General features: G+C 42.0%; 1 pseudogene; it reads left to right on the top strand.

The window, feature by feature from the left end:
• The first annotated feature begins 975 nt into the window (after positions 1 to 975).
• Positions 976 to 1,505, top strand: LOC126561045 (glutathione S-transferase 1-like; annotated as a pseudogene).
• Positions 1,506 to 20,272: the final 18,767 nt, after the last annotated feature.

The following is a 20,272-nucleotide window of genomic DNA, read 5'->3' as shown; positions in this document are numbered from 1 at the left end:
TCCACCACAGTGCTTCCAGTGGTTGTGTGTCGTCTGGCTTGTGAACCATTTCGGTCTGTCGATCTGTCAAAGTTACATTCACGTACCACGTGTGTACCACGTTGGCCGCAGCGTTACCACACACACACACACGCACACTTCGCGACCGGATGTAAAACGTTGCAAATTGGAAAACAGATTTGCATAATTCAGAAAAACCCTCCATCCATATTTTCGCCGTGAGCGTTCCCTTTTTTTCGCTACGGTTAACCGGCCAGGCCGGATTGTGGCGGGGGTGGGTGGGTGGTTGGCTATCGCCAACAAAACACTGCCATAATCCGTGCACTGTGCATGACTCCGGTCGGTGAGGATTGCCGGCTAAGCCCTTTCAAACAGTAATTATTTTCCAATTAGGATCTTAATAAAGCCCCACCGAGCGTAAGCATGATGCTCGGATGCAATACCGCATGTTTGATGTGTTGTTACCTTTTATCCCTTTTTTTCCCCCGATGTGTATATTTTTTGAATATTTCGGTGGGTTCTGTTATGCTTTTCTCTATGCTGGGGTTTTTTTTTTTATCAAAAAAGGTTCATCTTTGCAGCATTTATTCTTTTCCTTTTTTACACTTTAATAATTAGCATTGTTTAAGGGGTTTTTAGGAGAGCTGTACGCTAAACCTGTTATTTTGGTAATGCTACAGGATTTTTTGTACTATTTATCTCAGTTTTTGAGTAGGTTGCAGAAGTTAGAGCTTTGATCTTTAAAATGTCAGTAATGCTCCTCTTTTTCTGAGAAATGATTTTTTTTCTTCTTCATCGGTATGACAACCTTCATGCCTGCTAACTTATAAATTATAAAGTATTGTTGTTGAAGTCTTCGCTGGTTGAGGATCGTCATCGCAGCAGTCGTGTAATCTGTCGTTTCATTGCATTTATCTGTGCTTGCTCATTGTACCATGTTCTGTGTGAATCTCCAACGGCTCAATTGCATTCGTCATGGATTTCTACTACCTTCGCGGATTGTGCCATTCAGATGGCAGCGGCTGCCGCTGACGTTGAGATAAACCTGAAGCTAACCAATCTGATGGCCGGTCATCACATGAAGTTCGAATTTTTGAAGATTAATCCCCAACACTGCTTTTCGACGCTAGTCGACAATGGTTTCGCGCTCCGACAAGTACGGCAAGGACAATAAGCTGTATCCGAAGGATCCTACGAAGCGGATCGTCGTTAATCAGCGGCTGTACTTCAACATGGCCACTCTATTACAGCGCTTTGTCGATTACTACTATCCGCTAAACTCCGTTAACCAGGCGGCAAATACAGAAAACGTTGCATGCCGTTAGCTTTCTGAACACCTTCCTGAACAGGCAAAAGTATGTGGTGGGTACAAGCCTCACGATCCCGCTGCCGGTTTCGATTTGTTCAAGTATCCACACGTCGCTGCATGGTAGGAAAACATCCGCAAGGAAGCGCCCGGTATCGCGATTAATCAGGCCGGAATTGAGGAGTTTATTTACTGTTAAACTCAAATACCACTTTAAGTGATCCATAGGCTTGATGTGGCACTGTGTTGTTTAATGTTCAATAACAATAAAACAACTCCAATTGTTGTTGTTGATTTTTTGTACCCTGTTTAAACTCCCCGGAATCTTCATCGCTAAGACTTGCTTAGCTTTCTGTACGTTATAGGCATAACTAGTCTCGTAAGTTTCATTTGAACTGCTAGAAGTTAGTAAATTATTTTACCTCGATAATGACCATCTTTCTCCAAAAGAGGTGAAACGATCTTCGTAGAGTTCAAGAGAAAGATGATCTGATTTTAGGCCCCGTATGTAGGGAAGGACAGCGGAGAACTCGGCTCAATGATAAGCTCTACGAGCTATGCTCGCCAGGCTCCAGTTTACGTCATAAGAAAAGCACCGAACGACTCGGCCAGCCAAGTTTGTGTGGATAACCCATATGGACAGAGATGGCGTATTGAACTAGATGCGTCTACCAGAAAATCTGGGATAATCGACCGGCAGAACGGTAAACGGTATCGAATGGTGGTGAACTGGATCACGGATAGACTAGTTCAGTTTTCTTACATTATTTTTAATGGATTAACTAGCTTGGCAAGTATCAATTTCGTATCAATTTCATCCGACAGTAACCTTCAATGATTCTTATGTTCACACTATAACTTAACTACTCAAGAATGCTCAAGGCAATCGAAGTTTTCCCCGACCATAGGCTACGCGTAAGGAATTCCTTCCTTGCTGTGTATATTGAAAATATTTCGAAAACCAGCCTATCTTATCGTTCTCGATAATCAACATTCCAACAAAAACTGCAGCACTACATCTAAGCACCGCATCAACGGTTGCCCTCGTTCCACCGACCCAGATATGTGCCAGTGTGCTCTAAGCACTCTCTAACAAACAAAATCAAATCCTTAAACGTATGCTGCCAAGGTGCACCGTGCAATGCATACTAACCAACCTTGCATACGTATACATATTCCACCCAGTCAACAAATAAAAAAAGCATCCCTTTGATCTTGCCCCACGCCACGATCACTTCCGGGGGTAATTTCAAATTAATATTCCGATGACATTCTCCCTTCGGCTGCTTTCATTATCAGCGATGCCTTTATCTTTCGATGCTACAGAAGCTCTGGTCGTATGTGCTTGTGCGTATCGAGCACACAGAACACACAAAGAAGAGCGAAACAAACAAAAAACACACCAAAATTCTCAACCTAATCTCTGATATGCTGGGAAACGATTTTAATCGATTGAAATTCATCGCACTACCCGTGGGTTGGAAAGCGAGACGTACGAACGGCTTTAGTGGGGGAAAGGTCCCCCAAATACGGAACAAAATGCCAATTTACCAATAGGATAGTGTGCCAGGTAACAGGTGGGAGAATATTATCTATACACCACCCAAAATGCCAACTGCGAGCGAAAGTTCACCTATAGTCGTTCTTTCCACCTTCATCTTTGTGGACTTTCTGGAACGAGGTCTTTTCGGCAGAGGGAGCCATGGCTCGTTATAGGTGCTTTGCATTTCCAGCATGCATGCGCTTATTCCTATCGAAGCAACACACACTTGTGTTGTGTGCTCTGTGCTCACTTTTCCATTACCGTTTCCCGATGCCATTCGCTACCCTGATCAGCAGCACACCTTCTTTTCATTTAAACAGTCAGTTTTCTATTTTTGACAAGCCAATAAACAACCGAAGCTTACAATAATCGTGTCAGAGTGTCATATTTTCCAAATCCCAGAGCCTTTTTCAAGTTTGTCTTCCTGATGCTGCTGCTGCTGTTGCTGCCACAAGACCGACGCGAGTCCCCCAAATGCGCCTTCGACAATCCCCGGACACTATCGTTCGACTATCGTGCGCTTGCCTTCACCTTCATACCCTTCCCACTTAAACCTCCCCCCTGGGGAATAAGAGGGAAGCGGAGATAGTTGAGGATTTGGGTAAAGATGTTCCAAACCTCCCGAACGCATCGCCAGAACCATTTGGCGTTCCCAGTATCTGAAGCCTGATGCAACGCTACCGTACCGTATCCAGGATGTCCTGGATCGGCAGGCAACGTGGGTACATGCTTCGCTTTTCTTATTTTGCATCCATGCCTCGCTGCGCTTGGGATGCTGTTTGCCACATTTTCTTCGCATTCATTCGCTCACTTGCTTGGCTGCAAAATCACCGAAGCTCCCCAATAGGAGGTATCAGAAATTTAATAAAGAAAATATGAGCCACCCCAGATTCTCGATGGCGTACGGGCTACACTTGCGGCCACAAAAAAAAACGCTACCTGTTCCATCGCTTATCGCTAGTTCGTTCCTGCTCCATCACAACCTAGCACTGCACTGAAACTAGCATGGTTTTCTCTTAGCCGGATTTATGTAGGATTAAAGAAGTTTTCTTTCTAACATTTTTCCTTCATCCTCTTACTTGAAGGTACAAACAGACACACACACAAAGACAGACATCCGGGACATCTATTCTTACAATTGCGAATGCTTCACGGAATCTAAGATTCCATTTCCGTTTCCGGGATTTCGTTCTACTGCATGACACAGTACGGGCAGGTTGATGTTAAGAAAATGATAGCAAGCAACTACAACTCCATTTTGGGATTTTAAAATACAATGAAGCAGTCCTTTCTGGGAAACACTTAATGCGAAAGGTTTTGCTTAGCTCTTCCTTGATGGGAGTGTGTGTTTTGAATAAGTAATTACTAACGAAATACTCTCTGGAGACACGGGAAATCTAAAAAAATGCTATATTAACATCATATATGAAAATGGATTTAAGAAATTTAAAAATTTGAAAACTCTCTTGAAAAGCTGAGTTGAAAAAGCCAGCCAAAACCTCGATTTTTTTTTTGCGAATCACTTAACTCCATTTCCACTAACCAGTCAGGACCGTGTACGCCTCATTCACACTTTCTGTCCTTTTGTGCTTACTCAACTTTAATAAAAGTAACTTAACCGGAATGGATAGATAGATTGTGCGATACAACGTCTCGTTCGGCAGTATTCTTCACTAGCTACAAGTCCTGTAAAATGGGAAAGAAACTGATCAACATCAGGCACAGGCACGTACGTAGTAGTTATAATCTCTTCTAAACCAGCAAACAGGATTGCTTCTGCTGAATACTACCCCCAAACACCCACAGACCCTTAACGGATGCATCAGAGTGAAGGTAAAAGTCGATGATCTCTCACTTGCCACCTCCTTTCACGTGTGATGTTTTCCATCCAACAAGGAAAGCGAATGAAAATCGTGTGTCCCTCGTCGGTGTCATCGAAACAACAATGTTCCGCCGCACCATCATCCGGCGGAGCGAATCGAGAGCGAATTATCTTCACTTCCGGGTTTTACTATGCACTCTTCGGTCGAGTTATCCGGATGAGAAAGTAAAAGATGAAGGACACACGCAAACAACGCTCCCATCATCCTGCCACTGCACACTTGCTGTTCAAGTACTGCCCTAAAGTTACTCATTTTTGCCAAACAACTTCACTGAAGCACTGATAACAAACAACACAAAAAAACCTTACTCGATATCAAAGAAATACACCCAACCCGGCGTGAGGGGAGACAAAAAATGCTGACGAAAGCTAGTTATCGTCAGGTAGCAGCAACGAAATGAGCACCGTCGAAAGAATCCAACCGGAAACCGGGGCGAAATTCCGTATGCTACATGCTGCCGTTGCAACCATGTCAGATAAAGTGTGATATCTAAACTGCTGTGCAAGAATGCTGCGATAATTTAGTGGAACAAACCTTAAGTCGCAGCTCAACGGGAGAAAAACCAACTAAAAAAAAAAACAGTTTATTGTGACTAGCTTATATAGAGCTGGTGCTCTATATCTCGGCACTGCACTCGTAGAGGGTAGTAAAGCACTCAGGGATGTTGACTATTGTGGAGATTGTGAGTCATTTTTTTTGCAAAATAATTTACAGCATTACTTTTAGCGCTGGCGTTTTGCCAGCTTCAAATAGGAGTGAAAATAAATAGAGTAAATATTAAATGTTTACTTAAAGCAAGTCACTGTGAAGACATTTTTTTAACCATTGGAGTATCCAGTTTAAGTTGTATTAAATAAGTTTTGAAAATGTAGAGTAACATTATTTAAAGCTAGCTCATATGAAATACCATTTGATAACAATTGGGTTGGTGTCATCTCTCAGTCGTAAACGACTTGGTCGTATTTTGATTTCGATCGTAAGACTAAACCGAGCATCGACACCAACCTTAGTACTTAGTAATCTAAAAGCTAGTTGGAAAGGTCACGCTTGCCTCCGAACACAAGTTTAGCTACCTAGATTTGATAAAATTAGCGTCTGTAGATCTTCATCGTACGATCTATCTGGAGAGGGTTCAGAGCCTGGAAAACCCTTGGTACTACAAGATATATAGCCCGTGATTTCTCCAATCCCTTGTGTTTGAAAGCAATGTTCTGTTCGCTGGTCAGCTCGTTGCTGAAATATTGCTCTGTAATCTGTTATCCTTCGGCTCAAGTCCTGTTCGCAAAGTCCTTGATGGAACCCATTTTCGCTTTGTCTGACGATGTAGTGACGACGTACAGGTTTTGCAAACCACATTTAAGGATATTGTCATCAACCACAGCATTGTTGTTTGCAATAATGTGGATGACATAGTTTGCGAACAAACGTAGGAAGGGAATCATCTTACTTATTCTAATGTGATTTAAAATAGATAAGACGAGAGAAGCAAACTTGTGCTCCAGAGTCTTTATCTGGGAGCAGACTGAGCAGGATCAAGGAGCCCGATTCATCCTGTCGAGCAACAGTCCGTGTGGCACCTTGTTGTACACCAGCAAATGCAGCATCGAGCATTGGTCTGAAAGTCAGAAGTTGGTGACGTTTTTTCAAGATCCATCGCCAATCCGTGGAAGGTGACACCATAGCCACTTTGGCTGTTTGGCAGTCTGTTGACCATCATTTGCCGCAAACTTTGGTGGAGACAGATTGCTGGATTACCACCTGAACACACGGATACGTGTTGGCACTGGAGCCTATATTCGGGAGATTCCCACCACAACCAATGAGTTGAGCCCCAATTTTGAGGCATCCTTGCTCAGCAACGAACCGATTCACCATCAACGCTGTTGCGGTAATGGTGGGAATGTGGAGATTGAGTCCACCTCGATTGCGTGGAAAGGCCAAGTGGGTAAATGGAATTCGAAAACCCCCAGATTCGTCCCACAGGTAAGACTCAAGACTCAAAACTCTTGAGACTCGACGCCTCCATTCCTAGTTCCTTTTTACTGCTGCCCTGTTAGTTGATCATATTGATGCTCCACCACTACTCTGCTTAATCCCTTAATCCCTAGACATTGTAGTGCCTCAGTTGGACGCAATGGTCTTCGTGCTTTGTCCAATTTCTTCTCCTTGTCTTACCTGTTTGATTTTCATCTTACTAGTCCTGTTTTCCGTTCCATACTACGATCCGATCTTTAATCCCTAGCCTCTTACTTAGTCACTATATTCCATGTTTGTTCCTAATATTAAGTTAAAAATTTAAGTAGGTGTGTTGAGCCACTAGGCAGATATTATAATAATTTAAATGAAAACTGATTTTAAAAGGAATCAATACATTAGCAGACCTACAGGCACATAATTGCGTAGCGTGAAAATTAATTAACTATTGCTTCCAGAATAACTTTTTGTAAATTTTTTTTTTCATTTTTATTTATTTATAATTAATTATGACAGTACAATGTCGTATTGTCATAATAACAATTATTTTTACTGCCGTAATTCTTCATTTTCTCTAATAAAAACGTCAATGCTCTGCACAGCAATGTAATATTTATAGCTTTTATGCGTTTCATATATACAATTAATACTTTTATTCTGGTATGGGTATGATATGCAACCGATTTCCGGAGTGTTCAGATATCATGGCAACAAAATGTAATTATTTCAAGATCATACAGAAGCAGCATTGGCTCCTAACTGCCTGAAGCATTGAACAATTAAATTTTTTACTAAAAAAAACCTAGCACATTTACAAAAGCTGTGTAATTATAAACAAATGTAATATGACAGCACATCAAAGGCAGTTTTTTCGTTCGTCGAACATGACCATTATTACAGCAATTATTGATTTTGCCATTTCGAATTCAATAATGCTTATTTTTCCATCTCACACCAACAAATACACCACACGCCGTACCAGGCATGACGGTTTCGGGGAAAAAATAATTAATAACTTCAAAATAATAAATGCTACGCCAAAGTGAACACGATTTGTAAATTATAGCCATTTTGTGACACACTACACAATCTAATGCAATTAACCGCTTGCCAGTTCAAAGCGGCATCAATAACAATCGCCAGTACACACTCATCAAACATGTAAACCACAATTTCTGCAACCGACCTACCAAACCTGACCCCCCCCCCCCCCTTACAAAAAAACCCCCCTGCAATCCACTTTGTTGTCCCACTGCAGCCCCGAAGTAAAATAATAAATAATCAGTGTAAGAACACAAAAACAACCAGCAACCGTTAAAATAGCCATCACCGCTTCCAGCGTCCGAGGGCAGCCCAAAACTTGGAGTGTAATTAAAACGTGGTGGAAATCACAACGACACTAATTGCCGATCTGAACTTTATGCGTCCACCAACCCGGTTCGGTCGCTTCCTGTGCCAAAAAAAAAAACCAAACAATCCACACCGGCATCGATCACACCGTGTTGTGTGTTCAACGCAGTCCCAATACCAAACTCCCAACCTTACGCGAACGCGCCTTACAGCCAGCCAAATCTCACCCGGGCCTCGCTCCTGACACGGTAAACGGTGTGGCACTCGGTCTTACCCGCTTCAATGTTTCAAAATGTCAATTAACTACAATTATTTCGAATTGAAATAATAGAATGCAAATTATACGAAAATATATTTTCCTAGGAAGAAGGCACTGGTTCATGTTTTATGCAAATTTGTTTAATTGTTTCTGGTGCGCATGAATTGTCACGTGCGCCCGAGGTCGCCCGCAGTCCCGGCCGGAAAAATCCGATGGAGAAGCCCGTGACTATGCTACGGGTACGTCCGACCTGGTGGGGCTGAGTGTTGCGGTGGTAATGAATTACGGTAAAAAAAAAGGTTGGCACTGGAAATGGTTACCCCACGGTATGTAACGGAACCTCACCCGCACTTGTACGGCCACCGTTTCCCTCGCCAGGTGCCCGAAAGGTGCCGGATCCGGTGTGCAATTAAACAAGGGAAAAAGTATTTCAAAAATGTATCCACCCCAAACGCATATCAGTAACCGCAGGGCGTGGAAACGTTCGGGACTGGGGAATCCTGGAACTTGTGTTACATTTACAATAGCGCTGCAATTTTTTTTTCTGCTTTACTTTGCTACTTCTTTTGCACATAAACACATACTCACAAGTTTACGCATACTGGTAGTGAATAATGAACTACTGTTTTGTGGCATTGTGTCTCGTGTAGTCGACGAGTCGTTGGGAAAACAGATATGGGGATGGGCTAGGTTATGAATCTATTGTGCTGGGTTACATGGCAGCTTGAGAATGTTGTGTACGCAGTACATCGACATGACAGCTAGCACGACTTCGTCTGGTTTAATGATAGCGATGGTGCCATCAGAATTTCGGATGCTAAATTGGGCAGGGTCTTAAGAACAAACAAAAGCATCAGAACTAGATGAATTTGTGGAGCCGTAAAGGCCGTGGATCAAATCTTGTGGGTTACGGATCGTTACATTTACCAAGACTAAGTTGCTATTCCTATTTTATCACATGAATTCTAGTAAACAAAGCTGACTTGTTGTAACGTGAAAGCCTAGTTCTCTTCGTACAGTTTTTACTAATATTCGAAGATACATCTTAACTCTGATAGCTATAGTTCTCATTAATTCAGCACTTATACTAGGGCAGACCAAGAGAACTAGGCTTAAAGATCTAATGTGCAACACTGACCATAGGGCCTCGTCTAGCAAGAGTGCTCTACGTCCGATGTCCCTCACTCATCAAAAGCTCTAGTCTGCTACGAGATCTGCTAACTTATTCTAATAATATGGAGTACACAGGACTATGGACGTGAAAGTTCATGCAAGGGCGGAACCAATTCTAATTTGACGTAACCTTAATGTGTGTCTGTTATTTAAAGCCTTTAAAATCAAACGCAACTTATGGTTAGCAGGTTATAATTAGGATACACGAAGCTTTTTCTTTCCTTGCCTGAGAACTCTTCTTACTCTGGTGCGCGAGTCTATTGTCTTGAATACCTTAAGGACGACCCGTTGGTAGAAGTGACAGCGACGTAGATCTTCACAAGCCAGAACCGTGGGTCGAATCTTATCCGGCCTATTCTTCCGTATCAACAAATCTCGAATAGCATTAGAATGGCCGGCGTGGCTTAGCTCGTCAATCCAAGAAAAAGAAGTATATCCTTGAGAATCCCTGCCTCAGCACTCCCCTATGTCACAAAACTTCAAAGCTGCAACAAGACATAAAATTTTGTTATCCAAAACTGCTAACTTGGTAACTTTCCTGTAAAAAAAAAATAAATAAGCAATCATTTGCCTTAAAAATCCCGGTGCTTGAACTCATTACAAACTTCCAATGACAAAATAAAACGAATGCCAAATGTGCCCCACTTACACATTGCAATGCAACACCCTTCTCGTTGTAACGAATGAATTCTGCTGCAGGATGCACCAGCCATTAGATGGAATGCACCGTTTACACTGCCCTTCACAGTGCCCTTTTAGCTAACCGTATTTTCAACCAAACTGAACCAAACCGACTGCACCTGCAACACCCGTAAAGGTGTGGATATTAAAATTTGAAATTACATGCAACCATAGTGTGTAGGTAAGCGTGAAATTATGTCACTCCTGTCGGCCATACACTGCCGACTGCTACTTACCAGCAGCCTAACCACCGTCCACCATTCCACAGTCGGAAAAGAAAATAGGCGACAACATCGTTGCATAATTTTCACGCACCCGACCGCTAATTGAATTGAAAATTTGAATAAATTATTTGCAATTAAGCACTTTACTTAATAAGTGCAACTATGTGTGCGCAAGAGTAAGAGCTTTCCAATGACACTCCCTCCCGCTTGAGTGTCTCCCCCCCACCCCGCACCCGCCCGCTCGCCTTTCTTCATTTGCATTTCCAATCCCGTAACGGTCCACACACCACCCCAGCCATAACCGGATATCCTTTCGCTGGCAGCGCTGGCTGATCCAGTAAACCCGGGAACACAGCAGTGTGGCCACTGTGCTCACTTAGTTACCGGCGTAAAGCTGTTTTTGTATGTTTCCTTTTCTCGTCCACTTTTGTATCGGTGTTTGACCGCAAAAAGGGTGTAAGAAACATGGCCAGCGTAACGGTTCGCTGGCCAGTGCAACAGGATTGCATGCGGGAACGGTTCTTTTTTTTTTTTTTTGGACAAATGGTTCGCCAGCGGAACGGTGCGAAGTTGGTGCATTACACATTATGCGTTCATTAGTCATGACCATAAGTTTTGCAATTGTTTGTTGCAAATAAATAGAATTACGGCAGTGGAACTAGGCGTCCCACCATGATGCTGGTGCAAGATGATGGTGTAAAATAGAGTCGCGCCAGGAATGTGCACTCGATGCACACACACACACACACACATCGCACAGTGTGCGGGGTTCGAAGATTCAAGTGAATGTAATTAGATAAATGATGTTGGTGCAAATTTGCCAACGTTTTATTCGTGTTATTCAATTAGCAAGTATTGTTCTGAATACCATTACTTTTTTATTGGGATTTTGTTCACTGTAACTCCCTAAACTGCAATTAGTAGAAGCTAATGAATCCATATTGCAACTATTTCTTTAGAATTAGAATTAATTCAAGTTTTGCGATTCACGTAACAAGTTTAAATTAGTTTTATTTCATTTTCTCTTACGTTTTTTCTTTCTTTATTGCTTTATTTTTTATATCTTGTTTGTTTATTTCTTATTTTCCTGTTCAATCAATTATTAATCAATTATTCTTAAATAAATAATTTCATTTACTATGACTATTTTCTATTAAACTTTCTTTATTATTAATTTATTAACTTTCCTCACTTCTTTATACTCATACATTTATTCTTTCGTTTCTTTATCTCGTTTTTTGCTTTCCAAATTAATTATTTTTTAAATAAATAATTTCATTTGTTACTATTATTTTTTACTACATGTAACAAGATAAAAAAAAAATATTTCTATCTTTATTCGTTTATTTATATTTCTTTACTGCTTTTTATTCAAACATTGATTCCTTTGTTTCTTTAGTGTTTTTTTTTCGCTTTTCAAATTTATTATTTAAAAAAAAAAATTTCGATTTGTTACTATTTTTAAAACGACTTTTTTAAGTTAAGAATCGAATCAAGTTTTGCGATTCATGTAACACGATTTTTTTTTTGTTTGGTTCTTTCTTTCTTTATTCGTTTATTTATATCTCTTTACTGCTCTTACTGCTTTTTTTAATAAATTTATTCCTTTGGTTTTTGAGCTCTTTTTTCGCTTTTCAAATTAATTATTTTTAAATAAATAATTTCGTTAAACGTTACTCAATTTAAACACTTCAAAGCTAACAGTTAAAGAAAAAGCATCAAGTTATATGTTCAACATATTTCCTGCGTTCAATACATTTTTTCCTATCAATTCATTTCACCCAGGCCTCCACAGGCTCCACACCGTGGAGAACAAGAACAAAACCTCATCCAGCTACGTTTGCTTCGGAAACACCCCCGGAAGCCACCCTCGAAGGATACATTACGCACTACATTAATTAATGAACGGTCGACTGATTCATTTGCCGCATGCATTCCACTACGAACCATAATTCTTTCCCGGTGCCTGACGCCGAAAACGAAACCCCGTACCGACCAGGGCCTGGCTGCAACCTGAAACCCGCCCAACCGAAACCATATTCAACTAATTGTAAATATCGGGCAGGATTCTCCCGAAAGCGTAATAAAGTGATTTTACCTTTTCCCGTGCAATGGTAAACATGCGAGTGGAGCGATTGTCGAAATGAAGCAACAGCAGAAACAAAAAAACAAAAAAGGAAGAGAACAAGAAACCCGAAAACTCATGCACCAAACTGCCGGAAGCACACAATGGCGGTTTAATCAATTTGTGCGTCCACTTTCACCGATCGGTTTTCGATGCGAAATCCCTGGTGCGATGAGGTCATCGCTTGGAGACCGGGCAGGGATACGGGTCGGCGATGTGTTCACGTCCATTTGTGCCACACAATAAAGGTGTCCTTTTCATCAACGGCTCTCCACTTCAGCACGTTAGTCTTTCTTTTGCAATCATCAAATCGAATCGAGGCGCAGGAGAGATGTAGTCGCTCTATGTTTTTTTGTTCGCCTCCCCACACACCGTCAAGCTTCATTCTGCACCTCACAGAGACACACAATGATCGGCATGATGGGGATTCGCTTTTTTCCCCCTGCCATGCGTGTGTAGTATTTTATAACCTTTCGTTTATTATTTTTTTTTTGGCAGTACGCCATGGTCAGTGTCGCCCTTTGCAGAGGACGTATGTTGTAAGGCCGATGAAAAGGATGTTTCACGTCACTGATCACTCCTCCAACCTGGACGAGGCTTTGCACCGACACTAGCAATGGCGTAATTGTGGGGCGTATTCAACACGCGTGCCAACAAACGCAACGCACACAATAGAGGTTCCAGATTCTATTCTTTTCCGCTTTCTTTTAGCCCATTTGTACCGTGTGTAAAGTGGTGATGCTTTTCCCGATATGGAGCTGCATTCTGCCCTTAAAATCCAATCCATTCGAAGAGAGCTCAAGCTAGGGAAGCATTTTTAATAACACTACTTTGGTTTCTTTTTTGTTCTTTTAATGATGCGAGTCATCGTATGGGTGTGTTTTTGGTTGTTTATATCCTCTCAAAATAATAAATAAATTTCAACGAAATTTCAATTAATAAAGAGAATGTTTCCTAGCGATTCATCTAACTACCTTCTTATATTCTTTGTAAAAATGCCCGCTGAATACAGACAAAAATATACAAAATTATTTCTTAATCTGGAGATCCTTATTTAAGACATGCGGCTAACGCCTGTTTTGACGGTGATTTCGATTAAAAAGACTTCCAATCGGCCTTAGCAACAAACGATAGCCTTATTGGGCAAACTTCCATTAAAAGACTTTATAGAATCATTTTGTTCACTCCTTCGATAAAGATGACACCAGCAAACATTGATTGATGTAAAGTCTCGGTTATGACTGCGGTATCAACAAAGTGTTTGTAGAATATTTCTTGTATGTTGGGTTCAAAAATTCTTCTTCTAAGGCTTGATAACCTCAGGAAGACTTCTTTTCTTATGCTTAATTATTATAACGCTTTGTAATCTTCTTAGGCCTGCTCTGAAACTCGGTCTAGGGCTGCAGTCCTCCATCCACGGCTGCATCCGATCCCCGACAGGTTGGACTCTACTTGATCCAGCCAATGAGCTCGCTGTGCTCCTCTACGCCTCGTACCGAACGGGTCTCTGACGAGCACCTTCTTTGTGGAGCATGAATCCGGCATCTACACCGGCAAAGATAGTCCTTAGCATCTGTCGCACGAAAATGGCGAGTGCATTGGCGTCCTCCACCAGGACTCGTATCCGTAGAGGACTACCGGACGTACAAGTGTGCGATACATTGTACATTTCTTGTGTTGTTAGAGTCTTCTCTCGGTCTACTCGGAGTACTCATGAGCGGTACGGTGGAATATGTGCCGATCTTTACATGGCAAGATCGGATATCGAATCCGCCGCTTGGTCCCCGTGAACTGACAGTGCTCTAACGGGCATTAGCTAGTTTACGAAATAACAGGCCAAAGATTTCTCGTAGTTGTGAAGCCAAAGAAGGAGAAAATAGTAGTACTCTTCGCTTGTTGTGATCATCGGGTATGAAAAAAGGTAAGCTTAAGAACGCATTTTCTTAACATTCTACAGATTGATCGAGAAATTAACGCAGTAGAAAAACATGGCCATTTGTTACTAGATAAGCAAGCTCTGGGGTCTCAACAGTAACGTACCAATTCTTAAAATCGTATCAGCGCTTGGAAACTCTCAAAGTTATCCACAAATTCATCGAATTTCAAAAGCTCTGATTTGTTTCTCCTTTTATGAAAATAAAACAACTTCACTCAACATTCATAATCGCCTCCTCTAAACGGACATCAGTGGCAATGAAACAAGCAGTTTTATGTAGGCCCTTTTCTTTGATACCCAAAAGAACGGAGGTCTCACCTCAACAACTCACAGGCCGGCACCGTTTCATTTCCCACAATATCTCACCGGTCACTCTGCTATTGAAATCGGCTCGTAAAATAAAAGGAAGCAAAAACTTCACCGCCAAAACCAAAGTTCCTTCTTGCCAATATCATTTTCATCACATCGCGAAAAAAAAAGCCGTACAAAAAGGGACTCACCCAGTAGACTAGTTACGGTAACGGGGAGAAGGTTAATGGAAGGCAAAGAACACAGAAAAAAAAACCCCTTGAACACGCAGCATACCTCACCGTCCATCCATTTTACGACGGGCATCAAATATATTACCTCGAAACCCATCGAAAAACCCGGCGAGAGATATCGTCCCTTGCAGTTCAGGACCTCGGGCATTCCGCTACACACAATACCACACATACAGACACACAGACTCACACGCACACGAGGTGGCAGATAAGAAGGCTTTCGGGCGTATCCCACCCTATTCGGGTACCCGCCCGGGATTGAAGCAGTGAAACAAACCAAAAAACAAAAATACATAAAACGAACCATCCTTTGGAACTCGTGCTAGGAAAATCTCGCTGTACACTACAGCTACATTATACTACTTTTTTTGTTTTGTTGTTGCCCCTCAGTTTCGATTTTTCCACGAGTGTTGTTTTCCCTGAATGAAACAAGCCTATCGGCCTATCTGTTAAATGCCTACGTACGCACGCCTTTTAATCATTGCGTTCCTCCGTTTCGGTTTTCGCTCGGTTCTCCTTGGGGTTGGAGGCTAGGCTAGGTAGCGCTGGATGTCCAGTTGCGATATCCTTTTCTTCGACAACAAAGAGGCGGGTGCACATCATTTCATTCAGCCCGGTGCCGATCCTTTTTTTTTGCATTGCCACATAATCCATAAACCACCATTGTTCGCGTTTGTTACTACTGTAGCCGGGATTACAATCGTGTGTTTTTTGGGTGGTTCCGTAGGGGTGAAGGGAAAGAGTAAGAAGGGGATACCGAATTACAATAGCCCCATCCCCCTGCATAGTCCACATAACGGTGCTGCAACAGATTTTTGGACAACAGACAACAACACCCTCAAAAGGACACCGGGCCCAGTAATAGGCACTCCGGCATCAATCTTTCCGCGCCACAAAACGGTACCCGATTTTTGGACTGCCATTTGGCTGGGTGATTCGGTCGGGATGGAGATTTCGATTCGCCCGCCAGCAAACGGGCACCGAAAAAGCTCCATCGTAAGCGCTCTGTGCCGGTCAAGTGGTGTACAGCTTTGCAGCGTTCATTTGATGTTACACCGATGCTCCGGCGCTCCGACATCTTCACCCGATGATGACAATTTTCCGGCTCCCTAATTGCATTCTGGCTGTGCCGGCTTGGAGGCTACTGACGTTTCCACACTAATCGGATTTTAAACGGAATGGAAACGGGGTTTTCCGTCTACCATGAAATGCGCTCCGATTTTGTAGTAATTTCTTTGATCGATCACCCTAATCACGCACGTCGAACATGCTCGACATGCTGGTTGGTCCGGCACCAGCCGCGGCACCTCTGGGCTGGGTCGGCATAATTTGCAACCGAATGCATTCGCAGTGAATTAGCTTTTTGCGGCGAGTACGGAGTTCGTTCGTAGTGATGCGTGCTGGCAGTTTGGACAGTTTGTGCCGACCGACCGTTTTGGCAGAGAAGCTTCGAGTAATGAATTATATCGAGAGCTACAAATTTGCTGCATGTCAATCGTTCATCACGTCAAACCACGAACCTGTTTCTAAAGCGCCATTGGGTAGAATTCCGAATGATATGTGAATTTGTTATGAGAATGGCTATGTATCTACTTAGTATGACATAAAATAGTTATTGAAATTGAGCTTTAAAATGTTAACTAAAGCTAAGCAAAAGTTTAATGAATAATCAATCTTGCTATACTAATTTACTAACTAACTTATTTCTAAGAAAATAATACAATATTTCGTGAGTTTCATTATTTAGTTAGGTGGGCTGTCATTCGGTAGCCAAGGAACTGGACTTCTGGACCGGATATCGAATCCCGAATGACTCAATTTCATAGACCATATCATCCATGTTAATTAGCCGAAAACTACTGAAGCTCCGAAAGCCAGAACTATCTAGGTCATTAACGAGTTTCGGCTTGATTGATCGGCCAAAGTTATGGAATATTTGACCTCTCAGGCGTAAGCTATCAAATAAATTCTGCACGAATAATCATTATCTCGCATACAGTAACGTTCATTCAACTGAAAAAAGCTCGGAATCAGAAGATCAGACAGCAATCTGAAGAAATACTTGATTGAAGCCCATTTCTCTCTCTCTCTCTCTCTCTCTCTCTCTCTCTTCTTGGTTTAATGCGACCTTCTGAGGTCACGCCGGCTTACTAGACTAGAATGGCTTACTATACTACTGAAACCACGTAGTTGGATAGTCAGTTCTCAGAACGGTGGGACGGTCCGGATGGGATTTGAACCCAGGTCCTGCCATTTACAGATCGGCACCGCTGTCGGCTACAACATCGGACCGTCCCCTTTACGTTTAACTATTCATATAGTTCACGCGACTCGCGAAAGTTTTCTTTTGATTGTCATTAGGACCGTCAAAATCCTAATGTCATCAAAATGTAGATGACATCGCTGTACCTGTGGAAAGATATCCTACGACGAGATAGAGTCTCCCTTATCCTCACGAGCAAATAAGTATGAATCAGGTAAACTATTCAAAGTATCTTTAAAATTATCCAATAGTTGAGGGAAAATAGTATTAAATTTAAAATAAAAAATGCTGCAATCTGCTGATGCTGCAATCTGCTGACTGAGGCAAGAAACGTCGTTAATTATCTTCAATCCTCTCAACCTTTTACCATATCAACTTTTACCATTACGTATGGGGACAGACTCAACAAGTAAAAGCTAAAGAAAAGTCGGAACAATTGCAACTCTTTTAAATTGTAGTCTTTTTATCCTAAAAAGCAAATAAAAATGCAGCCGCTTAGTAATGTTTTAAGCCGATATGCATATTTAAAATAAAGAAGTACATACTCAAGTTGAGATAACGATAAAGAGAGAGAGAGAGAGAGAGAGAGAGAGATATATATATATATATATATACTTAAAAAGACACCCTGCAAAGAGGTAACGTTTTCTAGAATTCAATAGTAAAAGCTCCAGATAAGGTTAGGTCCCCTTCATCATCGGGAAACCTAACTCTACCTCTTGATGATGAATCGGAAAATAAATATTCTATTTTAATCCTATCGGCTCACGATGATGGGGTTATTGTGGTTGAAAAAAAGGAATCGAATGAAATGTGGTCGAAGGCAGAAAAAGAAGAAAATGCATTACCACCCCCGACACAGTACCGACAACACTCTTCAGCAAGTGCATCTCACACTCCCAGCGTCGGGCGAAGTGCAATGGATGGTCCTGTGATTCCCATAAATTGTACATCCGATCGGATTTTTAACCTTCCCGTTTCCAATTGCCAACCTCACACTACCACCGTAATCGGGGCAAACGCCACAGTAAATCGCCCACAACAGCATTCGTCCCACATATAATCAACCTAAACGGTACAAATGGGGCTGCAAGGGGACGGGTTGCTGGAAGGTAGTCCCTTTAATATCCCTCGGTGCATTTTATCCGCATATGTCTGTATATGTGCGTGTGTGACGACTAGAGTTCGGGAACCTTGCTCCCCTAGTGAAACATGCTATCGTCGCAAAGCCCAACGTCCAGTCGCCAGGTCCAGGTTGAAGGGCGGCCTAAGGACGATGTTGAAAAGGGCCGGCCTCCCCGGTTTTCGCTCGCGCATCGTTTGCAAGCACTCGAGGGCTCTTAGGGGCGCACACTGGCAGAGATCAAAATGCAATCAATTTCATCATGCATGACTCTCCCCGGGATCTGCATTTCCCGAACCATTTGCGTGCATTTCGTTGCGTACGGGTGGTTGTGCGTTCTTTGCGTACGAGAAACAGTGCGCAAATGGACCTTCGCACCCCTTCCGGCGACCCGAACCTGCCCGCTGGGAAGTTTCGAGGCAGAATGTATAGTCCCCCGGGTACGCATGTAATGGATTATTAAGTACACAATTCTACCACTCTCGCATACACACACACACACACATGGGCGCGCACGCGGGGCAATGCAGTAATCAAACATGTTTTAGCATTGCACTCATACCTGAAGTAGCGATTGCACAGATGTGGCACTGAGGGTTTATGTTACAAAGGGATGATCGGTGAAGGGTATGGCATGCCATGTATAGCCTGTGGTATGTTGAAGTTGGTTCACATAAATATACGCACAAACACACACACGCACACGCAATACAACTGCAGTGTACTGCAATCATCGTCACCAGGGAAGTCGCCTTGATGAACCGAAAACCACCAGGCGGCTCCATCACCAGGCGGCGACAGGGATCAATAACAGTGTAACTTCTAGTACGAACTGTTTCATCTACATTTGCTTTGGTTGTTTATTAAAATATTTTGAAAAAGAATATATGAAATTCATCAGAGCTTTCCTTCTGTTTATCTCTCGTATTTCTGGAAAAATTCTTTGGAAGAGAAGTTAAAAGGCTGTGGTATGCTAATCCTCCAGCACAATTATCATAAATTTATGCATTTCAATTTCTTAGTTTCTTTTAGGGGTTTTAAAATATCAAATTTATTCTCCTAATAAATTCTTTGCTATGTTGATTTACTTATCTTTTTTACCTGATTCTCAACTGCTCAGCAGTGACTTGTGATTACATCATTTTGAAGTGTTACGTTACCGATAATGCGGTGATGTATCATAGAACGTGAATTATCAACGGTATTTAAATGGGAGAGAGCAATTCGTAGGGTAATGGGTTAAGGCCAAGTGTGTTTCCAGCTCACTGTCGTTTGTTCCTGATCAAGGAAATGGAGGAAAGGAGTGAAATTTTATGATTCATTCTTCTATGAAAATCGCAAATTGCAACGCCACTAGTTCAGGTGGACGCCAACAGGTTAATCCGCCACTGCCTGTACGTACCCGTTTGAACACAGCGTCCTTATACAAACCCCTGGAGATCCTAAATACATCCTAAATACATTAAATACATTACTTGGAGGTGAGTTTACATTTTTTTCTATCGATTTGCATGAGGCTACAAGGATGTGATTAGATTGCTTATACTATGATTCGTCCTTGCTTCCTTGTCATTCTACAAGTAAACCAGAATATTATTGCAACAGCGGAATAGATTCTGAAGTTTGCTTCCTCGTTGCCTTGCAAAAAAGTATTTTTTATTCATTCTTTAATGTATCAGGGGCTTCAGAACCTTTTTGTTTGATGAATATATTAAAGCATGGTGTTAGAAAAAGGTTTTTTTTTTGAAAAAGCAACAGCAAAAATAGAAAAAACGTTTGGAGATCTTTTCCCTCACGCTTTTTGAAAATGTTTGGCTGCGTTCATCATTATCTAGTGGCTGCGTTTTCCGTACGCAGCCGATATGCACACAATAGGCGCAGCCATTGAAC

The sequence above is a fragment of the Anopheles maculipalpis genome, chromosome 3RL (assembly GCF_943734695.1).
Source record: "Anopheles maculipalpis chromosome 3RL, idAnoMacuDA_375_x, whole genome shotgun sequence".
Taxonomy (NCBI): domain Eukaryota; kingdom Metazoa; phylum Arthropoda; class Insecta; order Diptera; family Culicidae; genus Anopheles; species Anopheles maculipalpis.
Note: the sequence above shows the minus strand (reverse complement) of the source record. Positions and strands in the feature narration are given on the sequence as shown.